Source organism: Rhipicephalus microplus, chromosome 5 (genome assembly GCF_043290135.1).
Source record: "Rhipicephalus microplus isolate Deutch F79 chromosome 5, USDA_Rmic, whole genome shotgun sequence".
Lineage (NCBI taxonomy): Eukaryota > Metazoa > Arthropoda > Arachnida > Ixodida > Ixodidae > Rhipicephalus > Rhipicephalus microplus.
The window spans coordinates 124,553,625-124,574,680 of NC_134704.1; the positions used below are offsets into that span (position 1 = coordinate 124,553,625).

Genomic DNA, 21,056 nt, shown 5'->3' on the forward strand with positions numbered 1-21,056 from the left:
GGGGATAATATATTCGACGCGCCTCGCCGGACCAGCGATGGCCGAGTTGCGAAGCGGCGCGCACGTTCAACCGACGCTGAGGCAGCCCCGCGTCCCGCGCGTGTAGCTGACGGCGACGAATTAAGTTTGACGACGATGGCGCGAAGTTCCGTTATTCACAGTTTCACGAATCAACGAATCTTCAATGTCTCGCGGGTTTCAGACTTTCTGCAGTAACTAATTGTCATTGTTTTCTGTACTTTGTTGATCGCCACCATTAATTCACTTGTGCCGCCTGCCAAAACCATCGAGTCACTCACGCTTGTTCATTTAATCTCTTTCTCCCTAATCCAAATACTCAATTCAAGGCGTTTCTTGTTGCATCACATCTAGTCTTTAATTTTGTATGTACCCATACTCTTAACCAAGCTCTATTCGCCAAAATGCACTTTTGTGTGTGGTTTTAGCGCCCAGCAAGGGTGGTGAGTAAATTAAACCTAACATGCAATTTTAGGGCGAGGTTTGATAGCTGAAAGTCAGCCAGTATCGACGATGTTCATCTTATAACTTCATGGAGAGTATACGGTGCAGTTGGAGTCTAAGATGACGATTCTATTTTCTTGAAAACAATCTATATTTTTGGCGCCAAAAGTTTAAAGGCATCAAGAGACAATAAAAACCTAATATTTACGCTGCTTCTGCACGCATCCTTCAACTTATACTTCCAGCATGCTATGAAACGCGCTAGCAACATGTACTCTGAAGTTAAACGGAATACAGTCAAAATGTGGGGAAAATTTGTTACTCCTAGAAACCTAGAGTGCTCCGTTAACTATCTGCCGCTGACTGTACATTCGTTAAGTGTCATACAGACATTGCTATTCTTGAATCAATGCTACTTATATAGTCTTGCATAAAACCTTGTATCATAATCCCAACCACTTTTGAAATTGGCTCATTTCAATCATGAATAAAAAAAAGAATTTATTCAAAGTTGGCCAAATTTATTACTAAAATACAGCCAAAGTATCTGTTAAAAATGCTCATCGCGAAAAAATAAATGGTCAGTTAGAGAAGCAATCTCAACCGGTGCGTCGTGGGACTCCTGTAAAGTAAATAGGTAAACTGGATGATTATGTGGAATAATATGCAAATAACGCACAGACAACCCGAGCGTTATCCCTTGCTCTGATTTCCTGTTTGTAGCGATGGTAGCGGTAGCCGAGAGCGGCGAGCAGTTACAGACTTCACTGAAGCCTTCGCACAGAGGCGGAATAGGGAGACAATCAGTTTTGAAAACAGCAACAAGAAGGAGCGTTTACTATAGCAGCTTGTCGTTTGTACAGAGCCGGCCCGCACGACGATGTCGGCTGGGGCGAAATCCCTCTGAACATGGGGCCGGCAAGGCCTTAAATAACGTTTTGGACTCTTGTGCGAGACCAGTTCCCCGGTGCCGATTCCGTGCCGACCGGTTGTGTCCTCGCGATCTCCAACGTCAGCGTAGCTCTGGCCGACTGGGCGCGCCCTACGTCATCTCCTGACGCCGACCTCCGACGACAGTGTAGCTCTGACCGACTGGACTTGCTCTACGCCACCTCCTGACGCCGACAAGAGCTCTCGCCCGTGAGCACGCTATGAGCGTAGAATGTTGTTATGTTCTTACATGACACGCGTGTCAGGATTATCATGTTTTCACCAGTCGTATATTTCGTCATCTATTCACGTCACGTAACACCAAATTTCGCTTATGTGGAGCAAGCAAAACGGCCGCCAAATGCGACATGCTGCATTTCGTGCCGATGCGCTACCCAGAAAACACTGCGTCTCCCTCTTTTCGTGACGGAGGAATGCCGGACGGACTGAAACGCGCATGCGCCAAAGCAACGCAGCGCGCGTCTGCGAGTATGCTGCCGGAGAAAAATAAATCTAGTTTTTGGTTCATTAAGTATTACGGCTTAGTGGCACTAGCCACCGCCCGATCTAAAGGGTACAGCCATATCCATCCATCCATCCATCCATCCAGGACCAGCGCCCTGCGTGGCGACGCCGGCGTCACGCAACGAAATGAACGCCGACGAGCACGCGCACTGCGTCACGTCGAAATGTATTGGCGCCTTGACTGTGGCATGTAGTCATGCTCTCACATGACACGCATCTTATGATTATCATGTTTGACCAGTCACAAACTTTCGTCATCCATTGACATCACGTAATACCGAATTTGGCATATGTGAAGCTAGCGAAACGGCCGTGAGTGCATCATGAGTGTGGCATGTAGTTATGTTGTTACATGACACGCATGTCGTGATTATCATGTTTGGATGTGTCATTTACCTATGTCGCCCGTTCGCGTCGCGTAATACCGTGTATAGTACATGTGAAGCTTGTGAAACGGTCGCGAGCGCATCATGAGCGTAGCATGTAATCATGTTGTTACATGACACGCATATCATGTTTATCGTGTTTGCACCAGTATCATACCTTCGTCATCCATTCACGTCCCGTAATATCAAATTTGGTATAATTGAAGGTAGCTAGACGGCTGCGAGCGCATCATGAGCGTGGCATGTAGTCATGTTGTTACATGACACTAATTTATGATTATCATGTTGGCACTAGTCACACACCTTCGTCATCTATTCACGTACAGTAATACCAAATTTGGTATATGTGACGCTCACGAAACGGCCGCCAGTGCATTATGAGCGTGACATGTAGTCATGTTGTTACATGACATGCATGTCATGATTTTCATGTCGCTTGTGTTGGCCATGCAATCATTTCATACCATACCAGTTTTGCAACATGTCATGTGAACAAAGCCATCACAAGAGCTGCAGGCCTACGAAATGTGAATCATGACATTCATGACATACATGTCATGATTTTTATGTTATGACTAGTCAAATATGTTCTTCATACAGTCATGTTATGTCGTACCAAGTTTGGTAACGATATCATTATCGAAATGGCCAGGAGAGCTAAAAGTCGTAGGCGGCTAGATAGATAGATAGATAGATAGATAGATAGATAGATAGATAGATAGATAGATAGATAGATAGATAGATAGATAGATAGATAGATAGATAGATAGATAGATAGATAGATAGATAGATAGATAGATAGATAGATAGATAGACAGACAGACAGACAGACAGACAGATAGACAGATAGATAGACAGATAGATAGATAGATAGATAGATAGATAGATAGATAGATAGATAGATAGATAGATAGATAGATAGATAGATAGATAGATAGATAGATAGATAGATAGATAGATAGATAGATACGCTCAAAGTCACCGAAGTTCGCTAAGAAATGCTTCGCATTTAATAACAATTAAGCATTCCCAAACCATACCCAATTACGCAACATTCACGCGATACTCCCACCACTCTGCAACGGCTTTACTCGAGTTCCCCCGTGGGAGATGCGGGTGGCAGTTTTTTTTTTTTTTTGTCGGGGGGGGGGGGCGAAGCATTTTAAAGGGCCACTCACCAGGTTTGACAATTTTGAGCAGACAAGCGCAATGCGTAGACGAGGCGTTCATGATCACGTCTGCCAAACTTTGCAACACTACGCGCCGCGGATTGGATTGGATTGAATAAACTTTTATTTGGTCCTCCGAAACACAGATCACTGTGTTGCGGGCAGCTCCCACGTGGGGACTGAGATGCCAAGCTCCTCAGCCGCCTCGCGGGCTTGGTGGACAGCCCAGAGCTGATCTGCCAAGGACGAGCTGCGGATTGCCGCCTCCCATCTGGCAGAGGTGATGTTCGATAAATGAGCGAATTTGATGCACTGCCAGATCATGTGTTCTAATGAAGCTATTTCCCCACAATGTGGACAAAGATTACTTGGGTATAGGTCAGGGTACATGATGTGTAACATTTTCAAAGTAGGGTACATCCGCGTTTGCAAAAGCCTTAATGTAAGTAAGTGCTTGGGGCCGGGTTAGATTTTTGTGAGGTGGAGGGAAAATCCTTCTAGACTGGTAGAAATGTTTAGTGAGCTCGTTATATGTTGTAAGAATTTCCCGGTTATCCCCTTCACCGGTAGAACGCATCCCCGGGGAGGCGCGGTTGGAGTGTTCTCGCGCCGCCTCGTGTGCTGCTTCATTGAGATTGGGGGGGGGGGGGGGGGAATCGTTGATCTGCCCAAGGTGAGCTGGGAACCAACTCAGAAGATGATGCGTTATGTTCTTGCCTTGCAGTATTCTCAGCGTTTGTTCAGAGACTGTCCCCTTGGCGAACGCCCGTAGTGCTGCCATGGAATCACTGTAGACGACTTCAATAATATCCATCTTGAGTGCTAAGGCGATGGCCACCTGTTCCGCAATGATTGGGTCTTTGGTCCTGACCGTCGCTGAGTTGACGATATGGCCAGCCCCATCGACCACCACTGCCACAAACGCTTTCCCATTGGCGTAGGAAGCCGCGTCCACAAATGCGACCCCTCGTTCCTCGTTTGATACTTGACGAAGTATAGTCCTGGCCCTCGCTACTCTTCTTCCGACGTTGTGTTCTGGATGCATGTTTCTTGGTATAGGAGACACCGTGATATTCTCCCTGATGTTGTCGGGGATATCATTGTAATTGCGTCTGATTGCCATAGGGTGTAATGGGACAAATTTCAAGATGAAAGCTGCTCCCCCTCCCCTCTGCCGGTGCACGCGAAGAGAATGAGGGCATGACGTAGGCGTAGGAATGGCCCTGCGTACTCAGCAATGCGGTGACGTTGGTCCTCTACGTAGACGACTCTGCTCTGACGTTGTCAACAGTATACCACGTGACATGGCAAAAATTATTTAACACAGCATGCGTAGTTTATGTATTTGTTGCTTTAAGAGATGAATAAAATTTGAAATGAATAATGAGACGCAATAAAAAAATTTCCGCGTTTTTCTTACATTTTTTTCCCGTGAAATGCTACGAGATGCGGGGCTAATGTGCCAGCGTTTCGCATGCGTTCGTGTCCCCGCGGTCAGCGCATCGAGCAGACGACCTCCGTGGAACGCTCCTACGCGTTCGCGCACTCATTGTGCTTATCTACTCTACCGCGTCCAAGCCAGCGTTTCCGAACCAACCCGCAGAAACAGGCAGAAGACCGCAAAATAACGCTGGTCAACAAAGCAACGCCGCTCGCGTGCACGGGGCTGAGCTCGTTCGGGTACGTCATGTGCACGTCACCTCTTGGTCGGATGCCGGAGAGGGTGTGGAAGAGACTTGGTTTGCGAAGGCTACGCGGAGGAGCGGCAAGGGTTTCGAGCTCGCCTCCTCTCACCCTCGTTTCGCGCCGCTACAAAATACCTGTTTTCTCCGCTCGTAATGAAGCGATTCGAAAAATTTTGGTGGCAGAACGTTCCTCATCGGACATCCAGCAACTTCCACTGTCTAACTAAAATTCGGTATGGAGCCTGGTGAGTGGCCCTTTAATACCGCACGATGTTTTTGTCCGCTATACTATATACCATCCGGTGTCTACAGCAGATGTAGCGCAGGTACATGTGAACAAAACGAAACATGTATGAACAAAATCAAAACCCTATTAACAAGAAAATAAAATAAGAGGTCACAACACCGTAAAAACACCCACATTCACCTACCCATTAATCGAAGCGTATGACAAAAGAAAAGGGTAACCGGAACAAAACAAAAGTGTTTTAACCAGCGCACAACAGGAGGCCAGGTTTCATGATTTAATGCACACTGCTTCCCTTATCCAAAAAAAGAAATCACTTTTTTATACGCCTCGATTTGGCACGTTGAAACTGCGGGGACGGCTGTAAGCTCTCCCATAGTAGAGTACGCTGTGCTCTAAATCGGTACCCCCTTTTTCTAACCCCCCCCCCCTCCACGTTGAAACTGCCCTTACAGCGAAAACGGGACGGCTTACTGCTCTCCCATAGTTGTGTACGAAGCACTCGAAATCGTTAAACATGTTTTCTAATCAGACAAAGTGATACCCGCCCATATCACCGTGTCTTCATTGTCCTTTCGTTTCCGGGACGGCTTTAAGCTTTCCCATAGTAGAGTACCATGTACTCTAAATTGTTACCCACTTTTTCTAACCATACCCCCCCCCCCCCCCCCCGTGCCGTTTAAGGTCAGGGCGGAGGTCCGGGGACGGCTTCATGCTCTCCCATAGTTGAGTACCTGGTACTCTAAATCGTTATCCATTTTAAATGCGAAGCATTTCTAGGCGAACTTCAGCGACTTCGAGCGTATCTATCTATCTATCTATCTATCTATCTATCTATCTATCAATCTATCTATCTATCTATCTATCTATCTATCTATCAAGGCGCTTACGACTTTTAGCTCTCCTGGCCGCTTGGATAATGGTATCGATACCAAACTTGGTATGACATAACATGACTGTATGAAGAACATAACTGACTAGTCATTACATGAAAATCTTGCTATTTATTTCATGAATGTCATGATTTACATTTCATGATCTTGCTGCTCTTGCGGTGGTTTCTTTCACATGACATGTTGCAGAACTGGTATGATATGACATGACTGCATGGCGAACACAAGTGACAGACCCTAACATGAAAACCATGACATGCGTGTCATGTAACAACATGACTACATGCCACACTCATGATGTATGTGTTCGTGGCTGTTTCCCAAGCTTTGCATATACCACATTTGGTATTACGGGACGTGAATGGATGGCGAAGGTATGTTACTGGTGCAAACATGATAGTCATGAGACGCGTGTCATGTAAAAACATGACTACATGCTACGGTCATGATGCGCTCGCGGCTGTTTCGCTAGCTTCGCATGTACCAAATTTGGTATTACGTGGCGCGAACGAACGACATAGGTGAATGACACGTCCAAACATGATGAGCATGACATGCGTGTCATGTAACAACATGACTACGTTCCACACTCATGATGCGCATGCTGCCGTTTCGCTACCTTAACATATCGCAAAATTTGGTATTACGTCACGTGAATGGGTGACGAAGGTATGTGACTGGTGCAAACATGATAATCATGAGATGGGTATCATGTAATAACATTATAACACGCCACACTCAAGGCGCCAACACATTTCGACGTGACCCGGTGCGCGTGCGCGACGGCGCTCATTTCATCGCGTCACGCCGGCATTGCCACGCCAGGCGCCAATATTCCCCTAATTAAGATCAGTGGATCTGCCCACTTACCTCCATTGTAGGTCAGCCTGCCATGTACTCGCAGGCCCACGCTGCGTTGCTTTGACGCATGCGCGTTTGAGCGCACGTCACAAAGAGAGGCAGACGCGGTGCTGTCGAAGTAACGTCGTCGGTGCGCAGCATGTCGCATTTCGCCCCGGTTGCCACTGGGTCACGCCGACGTACGCTGGTCGCGCCTTGCGTCAGACTATTGAGCGCTCGCGTTTCGCTAGCTTGGCGTCGCTGCGCCCAGCCTGCGCGTTCGTCAATGTTGCGTCGGAGTATATTGGGTCCTTCATGACGCGCTTGCCGCCATTTCGCTAGCTTTACATGTACCAAATTTGGTATTACCGGAAGTGAATAGACGGCGAAGATAATGAGACATTCAAAACTGGTAATCATATGATTTAATGTGAAATATGACTACATGTTACGCTCGTAGCGTTCTCGCAGCCGTTTCACTAGTTCCACATATGCTAAATTTGGCATTATGTGACGTGAATGGACGACGAATGTAATTGACATGTCCAAACATGATAATCATAAAATCGATGTCATGTAAAACATGATTACATGCCACGGTCTTAACACGCTCGCGGCCGTTTCGCTAGCTTCACATATACCAATGTTGGTATCAGTTGAGGTTAATAGATGACGAAGGTGAATAAATCGTCCAAACATGATAATCATGACATGGAAGTCATGTATGTCATGATTTACACATCATAGTCCTGCAGCTCTTGTGGTGGTTTCGTTCACAAGGCATGTTGAAAAACTGGTATGGTATGGCATGATTGCATGGTGAACACAAGCGACAGACCCTAACATGAAAATCATGACATGCATGTCATGTAACAACATGACCACATGCCATGATCATGATGCGTTTTCGACCGTTTCGCTAGCATCACATATACCAAATTTGGCATTACAGTGCGTGAATGGATGACGAAGGTATGTGACTGGTACACACATGAAAATCATGAGACGCGTGTCATGTAACAACATGACTACATGCCACGCTCATGATGCACTGACAGCCGTTTCGCTAGCTTCACTTATACCAAATTTGGTATTACGGGACGTGCATAAATGACGAAGGTATGACACTGGTGCAAACATGAGATGCGTGTCATGTAACAGCATGACTACATACTACGCTCATGATGCGCTCGCGGCCATTTCGCGAGCTTCATAGATGCCAAATTTGGTAATACGTGACGTCAATAGATGACGAAGGTATCTAACTGGCACAAACATGATACTCATGAGTTGTGTGTCATGTGAGAACATGATTACATGTCACAGTCAAGGCGCCAATACATTTCGATGTGACGCGGTGCGCGTGCTCGCCGGCGTTCATTTCGACGCGTCACGCCAGCGCTCCGATGCCAGGCGCCGGTCCTGCCATATATTTGCAGGCGCGCGCCACGCTGCGTTGCTTTTTGACGCATGCGCGTTTCAGCGCGTCCGGCGTCTCTCCATCACGAAAAGAGGGAGACGCGGTGTTGTCTAGGTAACGCTTTGGCGCGAAATGCAGCATGTCGCATTTTGTTCCGGTTTGCCGCCTGGCCGCGCCGACAGATGCTGGTCGCGCTGATCGCGCCTGGCGTCAGACTATACAGTGCTCGTTTTTTGCTAACGTAGCGTCGCTCTGTCCAGCGTGCGCGCGCGTCAACGCTACATTGGAGTATAATGGGCCTTTCATGATGCGCTCGCGGCCGTTTTCCTAGCTCCACTTATACCAAATTTGGTGTTACGTGACGTCAATGAATGATGAAAAATGTGACTGGTGCAAACATGATAATCCTGACACAGGCGTCATGTAAGAGCATGAGAACATACAACGCTCATAGCGTGCTCGCGGCCGTTTCGCTAGCTCCACATCAGGTGACGTTAATACATATGAAGGTAAACCACATATAGCAAACATGATAATAATGACACGGAATTCATGTACGGCATCATTTAGCTCCACCACGTAATGTTGTGCTGATTTTAAAATGACATATCAAACTTTCTCATTCGTTCTTAGCAAAATAATGGTTTCCACTATACGTGGGATCTGCCAATTTTTTCTTCCAGATATACTTGCACGTGTGTAGGTGAGTTGGCAGGTGCCACAGGTGCTACTTCCACGAAGACAACGTGGTCCGAGGTTGAGACACATGCGCGAGAATAACAAATATGCGTTGTGCTACAAATCCGTCAATCGCTCCTGCCATCCTTTGCAAAGTACACTTCGCTTTCTCATGTAGCAGTGAACCACCAAAATGACACTTCGTGTGCGTAAGTACACTCGTTGAAAGTGTACTTAAGTTGCCACATGTGACAGGAGTATAACACGTGATCATTTACTGCAAGTTAAGAAAAGCGTGCAAGGGAGTTTGCTCCCTGCAAGAATGATAGCTCCTGTGTGGATAGTGCTAATATAGAAGGTTTGCTAATCGCATTTGGTTCTTCAATTGCCGCAGCTTCAAAAAGCAACCATTTTTTGTTCTCACATGATGATTTAGGGATTATGGGAGGGATTATTTTGTATATCACGTTGCTGATGATGACAGGGGAAGTTGGGAATGACGTACATGCGTGTGATGTATTTATTAGTGTTCGCTTAGAAATAAAATTTTCAGTTGCTAGCAAGTGCTCGTCTGTGTCTTCTCTGAGTGTGTGTAATTTTTAGCGCTTGTTTTATCAAGAACCTTCGCCAACACGCCCAACTGGCAGTCATCCTTATTAATTACAGTATGTCACCAAAATTGAACTGTAATCGCTAGAACTTCATTCGAGAAAAAAAAATCACAGCATATCTATGGAGTGAATGGTGATGAGTGCGGCGAAGCACCAGAGGGTTTCATTACTAAACCGTGAACTATCCATGAATATCGCCCACTATATCATCAAAGACTTGACAAACACTTTATATATTGTAAGGCAACGTTATGGTTGCAAGACACTTCTTCTACTCACCGAGCTTATGCCCTGCAACACAGGTCAGACCGATTATGATATGTACATATGATAATATGACGCGTATAACTAATGCTCAAGCTTATTTTCCCTCCACGCGTGAGCAGCCAGCCCGGACGCGTCTTAGACGGAAACGGAACGTCGAACGAATGGCTTCAGACACGATACGTGGACAATATCCGAACCACGACAGCGACGATCCGAAGAAAGGTCGCTGGGAGTGACACGATAGTTCACTGGTGACGTTCGTTCATTGATTGGATAGGGTCCAATGAAGCGTGACTCAGACTTGTCGCACAATCCTGGAGTAAGAATTGGCGTCCTAAGCAACACTTTATCCCCCGGACGGAAGGCGCCGTCGCGATAAGAGCTGTCGTAGCGCTACTTGCGATCTTGCTGATTTGAATGGCTTCTGTATTAAGGCGGGCTCGTTGCCGACATTCCTCGAGCCTTGAGATGAACTGCCCTCATATGGTTGCCAAGGTGTCAATTGGAACATTTAGGAAGCAGACGTCGATGGCGAATGCCTGTGTACGGCCGTACACGAGGTAGAAAGGAGAGAAGCCAGTAGTTTTTTTGAACAGCGGTGTTATGGGCAAACGTCACAAAAAGCAAAATTGTATCCCAGTTGCCGTGGTTTTGTGCGATATACCTTGATAGCATGTCTTTTAGTGTCCGATGAAATCTCTCTGTCAGCCCATTAGTTTGGGGGTGGTAGGCTGACGTCATCTTATGTACTGTGCCACAGGTTGTGAACAAGTTTCGATTATGGTGGACAGTAACGTCTTGCTGCGATCACTCAGTAGGATGCGAGGTGCACCGTGACGCACTACAATGGCGTTGAGAAAGAAGTCTACGACGTATGAAGCAGAACTTGTGCCCAGTGCAGCGGTCTCTGCGTACCGTGTCAGGTGATCGACAGCAGTCACAATCTAACGATTACCTACTGGCGTGATCGGGAGAGGTCCGAGTAGGTTTATGCCGACGATGGAGAAAGGAGTCTCGGGACACGGGATGGGTTGCAGAAGGCCAGCAGGAGACCAAGTTGGTCACTTCCGCCGTTGACACAGAAGACAAGATGCAAGGTACTTGGTCACATAGGTAGAGATGCCAGGCCAAAAGACGTTTCCTGATGTGGCCTTGTGTTTTGTGAAACCCCAAGTGGCCTGCAGATGGGTCGTCATGAAAGGCTTCGAGGACTCGGTGACGTGCAGAACGCGGAAGTACTGGAACCCAGCGGTGTCTATCAGCAGTGCAAACGTAACGATTACGTTTGCACTGTACATTTACGTGTGCACTGTACATTACGTTTGCACTGTAAAGTGCATTGTTATCGAGCTTAAATTGTCGTAGCTGTCGGCGTAATCTAGCATTAGGAGCAGGTAATATGCCACTTAGGCATTGGATAATGCGATTTTAATATGGATCATTACGCTGGCGTGTCGTGAACCTGGTGTAGCGATTTGAGGCTGGCGTGTCGATAACCGCAAGGTGTGATAATGTAAGGAGTGACGCAGTGTTTTGTCCACGAGACGAGCAATCAGCAGACGTACTCGATAATGACAGCGAAAGGGGGCAGCGAGAGAGAGCGTCTGCATCTTGGTGTCTTTTGCCAGACATGTAGATGACGTCAAAGTCGTACTCTTGTAGGCGGAGCACCCAACGACCGAGGCCACCAGACAAATTTCGCAGTGTTGATAGCCAGCATAAGGCGTGATAGTCTGTAGTAACTGTGAAGTTGCGTCCGTAAAGATACGGTTGAAATTTTTGTATGCCCCAAACGACAGCTAGGCACTCGTGCTCAGTTATGGAGTAGTTCTGTTCAGCAGCTGTAAGAGCATGACTAGCATACGCAATAAATCTTTCTCGTTAAGTGGCATCTCACTGTAGAAGAACTGCACCAATACCATGGCCGCTCGCGTCGGTGTGCAGACATGTAGGTGCATTCTCGTCGAAATGGCACAGAACAGGGTCGGATGTTAAAGCATGCTTGAGGGCTTGAAAGGCATGCTCGCAGTCGTCGTTCCAACCGAAAGTTGATCCAGATGTCGGCAGCTTGTGCAGTGGCGACGCGATGGGAGCAAAATGAATGATGAAAGGGCGGAAGTCGAATGCCAGGCCCATGAAACTTCGTAGCTGCTTCTAATTTTCTGGCCGAGGAAAGCCTATCACGACAGCAAGCTTGTCAGGATCTGACTGAATGCCATCTTTGGTGACAAGGTGGTCCAACACCTTGATGTTCTTGTTGGCGAAATGGCGTTTCTTTGTGATTGCTGAAGTTCAGCATTGAAAATACACGTCAAAACTTCATCCAAACAATCAAGATGCTGACGAAAAGAAGACGAAAAAATGACGATGTCATCTAGATAGCAGAGACAAGCTTTCCACTCAAGGCCGCGTAGAACACTGTCGATTATGCGTTCAAACGTGGCTGAAGCATTACATAAACCGTACGGCATGACATTGAATTCATACAGCCCTTCTGGTGTTGAAAGGACAGTTTTTTTCCTCTGTCCGCTTCGTGCATAGGTATTTGCCAATAACCAGACCATAGGACGAGGCTGGAGAAAAATTCGGCGTCTTTCAGAGAGTCAAGTTCGTCGTCGACTCGTGGCATAGGGTGCACGTCTTTGCGCACGATCTTAGTAAGTGCTCGATAATCGACGCAGAATCACACCGAACCATTCTCCTTTCCGACTAGCACTACAGGTGATGACTACGAGCTGGACGAAGGCCGGATAACATCTCGTTTGAGCGTATTAGCAACGTTGTCCTCGATGATTTTTCGCTCTGCAGACGACACTCGATATGGGCGGCGGCGTACAATTGTATTGCCTTCCGTTTCAATTCTATGCACGGCGACGGAAGTGCGACCCAAAAGCACGGAATTGACATCAAATGAAGCGCTGTGTTTTTGAAGTATACACAAAAGTTCTTGCTTTTGCGCTGACGTGAGATCGGGATTTATTGTGGCTGTTAAAGCAGCCATTGTAGCATGGTCATCAGTACTCGTAGAGGAAGACGGCGAGTCTGCGTGAAGGGGCACCTGAGAAATTGGTTAGGTATCTGTGAAGCAAACCACACTGGTGCCGTGGAGCAGCGCAACAGGCAAAGAAGTAGGGATAACTGCCGTAACTAATGCTCTGCCATCACAAAAACGCACCAGGCTAGGAGCAATGGGAAGTCCACCAGAGATGTAGCGTCCACATGGTGCTAGGAACACATCACCAGTGGTGATCTTATCTGATGTCAGGGTGAGAATGTGCTCATTACCTGGGGCAATAAAACATTCATCAGCGGTGACGTGGCGCTGGTTATGAGCATCGTTATCAGACGAAAGCACAGTACCTGACATGAGAATGACTCTCTGACGGCAAGATACCACGGCTGAAGCTGAGGAGGGAAAGTCTCATCCTAAAATGAGCGCATAAGTACACGACGGCAGAACGAGGAACTGTATATGATGAAGGATGCCCTCAATAAAAACTCGTGCTTAGCAAACACCAGAACGCCGAACAAAAACCGCATTAGCACAGCGAAGGGGAGGGCCATCATATGGTGTCTTCACTTTTCGCAAACGGGAACACAAGTCGACACTAATAACTGAGAGCGATGCATCTGTGTCCACCAAGGCTTCAGTCCATATACCCTCAACACACACTGAAAGTACATTTGAGGGGCCTTCCGGAGGAGTTCGATGCAGTCCGTAAAATGCAGCTTTCCTTCCTGAAGCTGCACTGTTTAGTTTTCCGGGCGATGAGCAGACGCCGTGGTAGCCGGACGAAGGGGTGACGAGGAACGGCGCATAGTCGACGGTGAACGACGGCGCGAGGAACGGAAGGTACTGGCTGCATCGAAGTGCTGTGGAGATGGTGAGCGGCGAGGTCAAAGTTTGTATGGGCGGCGATGTTGTGGAACAGGAGCAAACTCATTCCTCTCGATGTCACTATAGCCGTGACTTTCGTCTTGTTGACGTCGACGACAGAACCATGAAATGTGGCCGCAGACTCCGCAATAATAGCGAATTGGTCGAGACGGGCGCCAGGCATGGAAAGAGGTAGGCGTTCCTCTTGGGGCGAGAACATTCAGTGAAGGATGAGTTGTTGACCCATGCGGCGGTGATTGCCGAGAAGGTGACGCTGCAGACACCTGAGCGTACGTGAGTGCTGGAGCGCATAGAGTTTCCTTAAATTAACTAGAGGGGACTCTGTCGCTGCGATTGTTCGGCGACCATAAGAATCGTGGATAGTACACACATTTGCCTATAGTCTTCGTACTTGTGGTCGACGAATCATACTTGCGGCTTCGTTTATTGCTGTGTTTCGGTGCTGCTTTCAAAAAAAGATTCAACCCTTTTCAACTTCGTGGCCCAATTTGGAAAGGTAAGTCTAAAAGTATAGGGTGGTGAAGCGCAACAGCTGAACATTTGCTGATTTTTGTTTCGTGAGAAAACAGCTTCAAGCCACACGAACACACACGGAGCCGAAAGCAGGCCGAAAGTACGAAGATTTGACAAATGCGTGTACTACCCATCATTCCCATGCTCGCTGCAGCACCGTGCGTGGCAGCTCCCATAGACACTAGCGCCAGAGTTCTCTCTAGTGTGTATTAGGAAACTCTATGCTGGAGCGGTATGCGGGCGCGGAACTTGCTCACACATCGTAGACGCTAATTCCTCCCTCACGATGTTGCGGAGGCTGCCTGCAGAAGGCGTCATACGGAGCTCATAAGACGACGTGGTGGCCTGCAGTTGCAGCTCCTCGTGGATCATGGACCGTGTCAACGCACGCAGCTCACTGTCATGCGTTGGCCTGAGATCTTCTGTGTCAGGTTGTAAACGTATAAACTGAAAGTCACCGAGTCGCTCACACGTACTGGTGATGTCCGCGACCGTGGTGAGGCTCTTTGCTGCGAAAGCGTTGAATGCGACGGCGCCTATGTCCTTGAGCAGGTGGCGAACGCGGTCATGCTCCGCCATCAAGCTGTCGACGCGTCGGCATAGGGCAAGGTCATCTTCAATGTACGAGGTATAGGACTCGCCGGAGCGCTGGACACGTTAAACAAGCTTCTATTGCACTATGTCTGCATGGACAGAAATGATTGGCAAAGATCTGACGGAGCTGCTGCTTAAAGGTAGGAAAGTCTGCTAAATCCAGCTGATGGTTGACAAACCAAGTCTTAGCGACCCCCGTCAGATAGAACGGTATGTGGGACAGCTTCGCAGAATTGTACCAATGGTTAAGCGCAATCACATGGTCGTACCCAATAAACTAGTGATAAACGTCTTCACCGCGAAGGTCGGCGAACATCGGGGGATCTTTTTGAGGGGCGGTGACAGTCCTAGAAGGCATGCCCACGGGTGCAGGTGGGAAGGGTAAAGCCATGTTTTTGTGCTCGTCTTGTGACATGGCCGTGGGCTGATTGCGCAGACGGCACTCCTACCGGGGCCCCAGGGAAGCTCCAGGGATGGTTTGTATTCAAAGATGATAAAAATCGCTGCAGAGGGAGGACCAAGGGACCAAGGGACCAAGGGACCAAGGGACGAAGGGACCGGAAAGCACTCTCCGCCATTTCTAAGGCAACGTTTTGGCAGCAAGACACTCGCCGAGCATCTGCCCCACACCACAGGTCAGACCGACGATGATGAGTATGTACATACGATAAGATGACGGGTATAACTAATGCTCACAATATTTATACCAGAAATTTTATTCGGAAGTTGTGGCTATAGGTCGCTTCCGTTTCCCCTTATTTATGACGGCTTCATAATCGGTGAAGTGGTGGATCGGTGATGGGGCGTAGTGAGATGTTTGCAGGGACGAAGTAGTGGGCAGTTTGGAAAAGTGGAACGATAGGCGGTCGCGTACAAACAAGAGATGGACCTAGTGGAGCAATCTATGGTTCTTTAACGCGCACCTGGATACAAGGGCACGACTATCTTGCATTTCATATTGGCTACTTCTCAACATATTTGCTTTGCGGTCAGGGAAGTGCTGGATCGGTGATTGGGCGTAGTGGGATGTTTGAGAGGACGATGTAGTGGGCAGTTGGCAAAGTTGGAACTATAGGCGGTCACGGACATTCATATAAGGGATGGACAGACGCACGCCATTAGGAGCTCCACCCTTAGAAAGGTTGATTATTAGAGCTGTGGCAATTGAAGAAAAAACGACGATTAGCAAACCATCTATAATAACGCTATACACACAGGAGTTATCATTACTGCGGGGAGCGAACTCCCTTGTGCGTTTTTCCTAACTTTGAGCAAGTGATAGCGTGCTATCATCACCAAAGGACACTTTAGACAGCATATACTTGTGCATGGGCAATTCTACATATTTACAACCACACGTTGCTTCCAAATAAATCGCAGTTGCTAGGCCGCGCTTGTTTTCGTGTGTCCTTTCTTCGACCACTTGTCCCCGAGTGCAATGTGAGCTACTATGGGTCTTCGCCAACAAGCCCGGTCAAAAACATTGTTCTATAGATGCTGCCTTTGAGTGAAAGCGAAGCGAATAGTTATTTTGTGATTGTAGCCTCCGCGATGTGTTCCGGCCGATATGGCCCGCTGCGGGAACTAATCTCAGACGCTGCTCCGTGATGGTTAGCGATCTGTCAGCACTTGTCTTTCTCGGAGAGAACGCTTCGCCGACACTGCCATAAATGTGTCAGCTTGTGACTTCTTTCCCGTCAGGTCGTCTCACTCTTGCATCGTCTGGCTACAACAGATGGGCGAGCAAATTCCGCGTCCATTTATCAAACGCCCGTGAGTGAGACGACGCGTCCACCCGTCTTCGGGTCCCCAAAGGGCTCGGAACGAGACTCAAGGCCGATCGTGGCCGACGTCGCCGTTTCTTTTCAACACGAGCCATTGTCCGCGGTAGGCGGCCGGCATATATGGGACGCACGGCACGCAGCATCCCATTCGCGGATTTTATAAAGGTGCCACCTCGAGCGATGTCAAACGTCACTGGATGGATGGATGGATTGATGGATTGATATGGCTGTACCCTTTAGATCGGGCGGTGGCTCACACCACCAAGCCGTAACATTTAGTGAACCAAAAACTAAATTTATTTTTTTTCCTTTAAATAGAGAGGTTAAGGACTCGTACTTTGCAGTGAAGGGTTTAATTTTTACTCGTGCCTTTACTTTAGCACCCAATCAGTTAATTATACCCACTTAAAGTTGTTTTTGCCCTCCCTGTTTCTAAACGCCACTGCTTTGAAAAACTCTGTGCCATCATCTTGAACTATAGGGTGAAGCCCTTTAGTAGTAGTAATGGTTAGAAGATGAGAAAAGGCACCTAATTTCTGCAACCCGGTCGGGAGCACGGCGCAGTGCCTGTTTACAGAACATTATCAAGCGTTCGGCAGTTTCCTCCTTCTCTCCACACGCACTGCATACCATGTCTACCCCTTCGTATTTGACCCGATATGTCTTGGTTCGTAATACTCCCGTCCTGGCCTCAAACATGAGAGAACTACCCCGAGTATTATCATGGATCCTTTCCTTGGCGATTTCCTGCTTAAAAGTTCGATAGATCTCTAGTTAGGACTACTTAATCATGCCAATTCTCCACTTATCGGTCTCATCTTTCTTTACCTTCTTCCTAACCGATAATTCTTTTTGGTTTGGCCCCCTGCTGTTTTCTAGAAAAGAGTACGAACGCCCTTTATACTAATGGACCGTGCATGCATCGAAGTGAGCATGCAAGCAAGTCAGCACCGCGAGTCATCTCAAGCAGTGCGGAAGCGCCTTGCGCAAGGTTAAGACCTTGTTTGTCTCGGCGGAGCCTCTCGAAGAGCACGTCTTTCAGACGGCGTGCTCTTCGAGACACAGGCAAGGCCACGCGGGGGGTGTTTCCTATCTCACCGTTGCTACGCTCCATGATTTCTTGAGGCACAAGAAATATATACGAAAAAGACAAAGGAACCGTTCCATGCGCAGATCAATACGTTTGTTTCCGTCGGCAGTCGCACAAGCTTTCTTTCCCATTTTTTTTCTTCTATCTCCAACCGGATTGCTGAAGAAGCTACGCACTATTGCGAGCCGCCCTCGCTGTCCGCACCTCCTGCGCATAGTCATCCATCACTCGTTAACCGTCACACGCGTCGCCGTGTGGGGCTTTTCTGTACGTTCCCTGTCTCGGACCCCTAGGAGACAACGAGGTGCGTTTTGTCTCAACGCAGCCTCTTTCTCATCGCAACACTGCTGAAGACTTCTGTATGCTTTAGAAGAAATAGGAGCAAGTGCTCTACGGCACCCTGATTAGTGAACACCCTTTCACTATATCCTGCTGTTTTGGCATATTTGTGCAGTGTGTGTAGTATACTTGTCGGTAATTAATTGTACGCATTTCGCCCATGTGAACATGTTATTCTAAACGCTAAGTCAGCTATTACACAGAAGTAGTAACAGTCTGTGACTCTGGGTAGGCCACTGTGAAAGAAACGGGGAAACTTCCGTAGCTCTGAAAAAACATTGTTGAACGTATAGTTACCTGGTTATACCTGATTTACTGAACCTGATCACACGTCAGCAGAAAATTCTTACATAGAAATTTCGCTTGAAAACTACTGATGGCGGAATGGTCAACGACGACTCGGTCCACTCTTTATCGGCCATGGCATGGCTTTTTGGACATTGCACCCTCCGCCAACTGTTGAACTTTGCCGCAATACAAGAGCATCCCACAATTTCTGACTTGCTAATTACCGCCAAGCTGTGGTCATCTCGTTGTACACCCGCGCCGTATAAGTGCTTAAGAAACAGCCACTCAACTTCACCAACCAGAACTTTCATGAAGTGCGACAGACTATGACGTAGAAGAATACCGCTAAGTACAACCAGCCTCTTTCTTCTTCCTTGTCGATCACGCTTATTCACACTTCCCGAATGCAAATCAAACAGCCCACCAGCGTGTTTTCGCAACCGAAACTTATTGTAAGTCAGCTTCTATTTTAATATACATATTTTTCAATGCTTTGGCCATCTAGTTATCCTGACGTAAACCGGTATAGCCCGACAAGCGGTCATAGGGAGTGTATCCAAAAAACAGTAAACATTGTAAATCTACCCTCAACCGTTCGCTCGGGCGAGCCTTTTCTCCTTCAGGCATGTTTTTGTTTCTATTACACTTGGACGTAGCAGAGAATAGTGAGATTCAGTGTTTTCCTATTCGACAAGTGTGAAAATGTATTTGTGCAACAGCACAATCGGAGAAGCCACAGGTGCTTTCCATCGCTCTTTAGTGGTTGCGGTTTATTTATGTCCTATTTTTATGACCCCCGCTTTCAAAGTGTTTCGCAATACGATCTCTAGCAAAAGTCATGGTTTTGTTCTTGCGCTCATCTACACATTCAAGTTCATCGAAGTGTCCTCGTGGGCTCCCTTAAAACTGCTCTGAAAACTTCAGACACTGGGCTTGTTGTGACGATGTGCTGCTTACAAGATACAATAGCAACTTTAACAGGACAGCAGCATAGCGATTTCCCACGATTGAACGGGATGGGCAAGTGGACTGGTTGTTATGCGTTCACCTTCGTAAGTTATCAAGTCCAAGAGAATATGAGACCCAAGTAAGAAGCGTTCGAAACAGCCTTGGGTAGGAGTGCAAGTGGAATTATCTCTATTGAAAATTCCCGTTGCACTCGCTAAACTGATGGATGCAAATGTTTTGCCCGCTCTAGACGCTTGCAAGCTATAGCTGAGAAAGCCCACTGCAGAAATATTCGAAATTAATCATTGAACGACTGGACAGCCAGTTTGGGTTTAGCACTATGCTGTTTGCATACAGTGGCGAAGAGAATGGGTAAGAAGTGGGAAAATAAATGATCAGTTAGGTAGGCGAGAAAGGAGTCGCAAGGCTTCTTCGAAATATGCGAAGATTCGTAGCGATTCCTCGACCGATTGTCTTAAAAGGACGAGGTTTCTTTACCAAGTGACGTACGCATGTCAGGGTGACTCTCTCCCTCTCTTTCGGAGACTGGGATGAGAGGCGATATTGCTGCAGCGTGTGGCAAATACCGTCGACGGCACACAATATGCTCGGCGCAGTAACAAGGTTCAATTTTACGGTCACGGCCCATCGACATCATCACTGTTCGTTTGTTCTGGGGACGCCACTGTGCAATAAGGTCTTTCCTCTCCCCGCAGTAAAGGGCGGCACACGCTGCTGCGTCAGTCACCCCCCGCGAGCGGTCGCGGGGCGTCAATCAAGGAACAAGCCGACTTCTCAAAAGATATGTATGGGCGTCTGGCGTCTTCGGAGCGCCGGCGGCAGCGCTGGCGGCCACTAATGAGCGCTCCTTCTTGGCAGAGATTGCCGGTTGAAGTAGTAGAAAGCTCACGGAAGACCTCGGCATGAGGAGAAATACGAAAACAACGGCGAACGGCGCATTAATCACCTCCTCCGACCTGCGGGTGTCGCGAGCAGGCCCAAGCCTAACCAGGCGTCGTACTCGCGGTCTCTGTCAGGGTGCTGCGCAACGAGACAATGGCTGGCAGCGCGCGACGGTTTGCCGTGGCGCGCGTTGCGCGTCGCCTCCGTCGCCGCCGCGTACAGACGCAACCGCCCGCGAGGACTCCGAAGAGAGCGCGCAACAAACGCGCACAGCTTGCTTGAGCGGGTGGATGTAGCTACGCGCTGCCTCGTCGTGCGTCCGCTTTTCTGGGGTGAAAGTCGTCTGCTACTCGTGCTGAGCAGCCGGCCCGTGCGGAAAGAGCAGCAGGGGTGGGGCATCCTACCGAGCGTTGACGTTGCCTGTGTAAACCTTACCCTGAAAAGATACCTTGTTAGCCGAGCTTCTTCTTTCGGCCAAGGGCAACATAGTGCGACGGGGCAGTCAGCTGACCGTTTTTGTCTGGACGACGAGCTACGGGCACACTCCGTGGTGGCCTTGAACTCCGGCGAGCACAGGTGCGTACAC

At 48.0% G+C, this 21,056-nt stretch overlaps 1 protein-coding gene across 4 annotated transcripts in view; it reads left to right on the forward strand.

Moving 5' to 3' along the window:
* LOC119174258 (sulfotransferase 1C2-like) overlaps window positions 1-21,056 on the forward strand; it is a 265,196-nt gene that overhangs the window by 205,220 nt on the left and 38,920 nt on the right. The window contains exon 1 of one of the 4 annotated variants that reach the window (XM_075895916.1): window positions 20,581-21,046. The exons of 2 other annotated variants lie outside the window; for them this stretch is intronic. The gene's annotated coding sequence lies outside the window, so the exon portion shown is untranslated. Of the gene's footprint in view, window positions 1-20,580; window positions 21,047-21,056 lie in introns of those variants that run through there. One more of the 4 variants, XM_075895913.1, reaches the window with a different exon arrangement.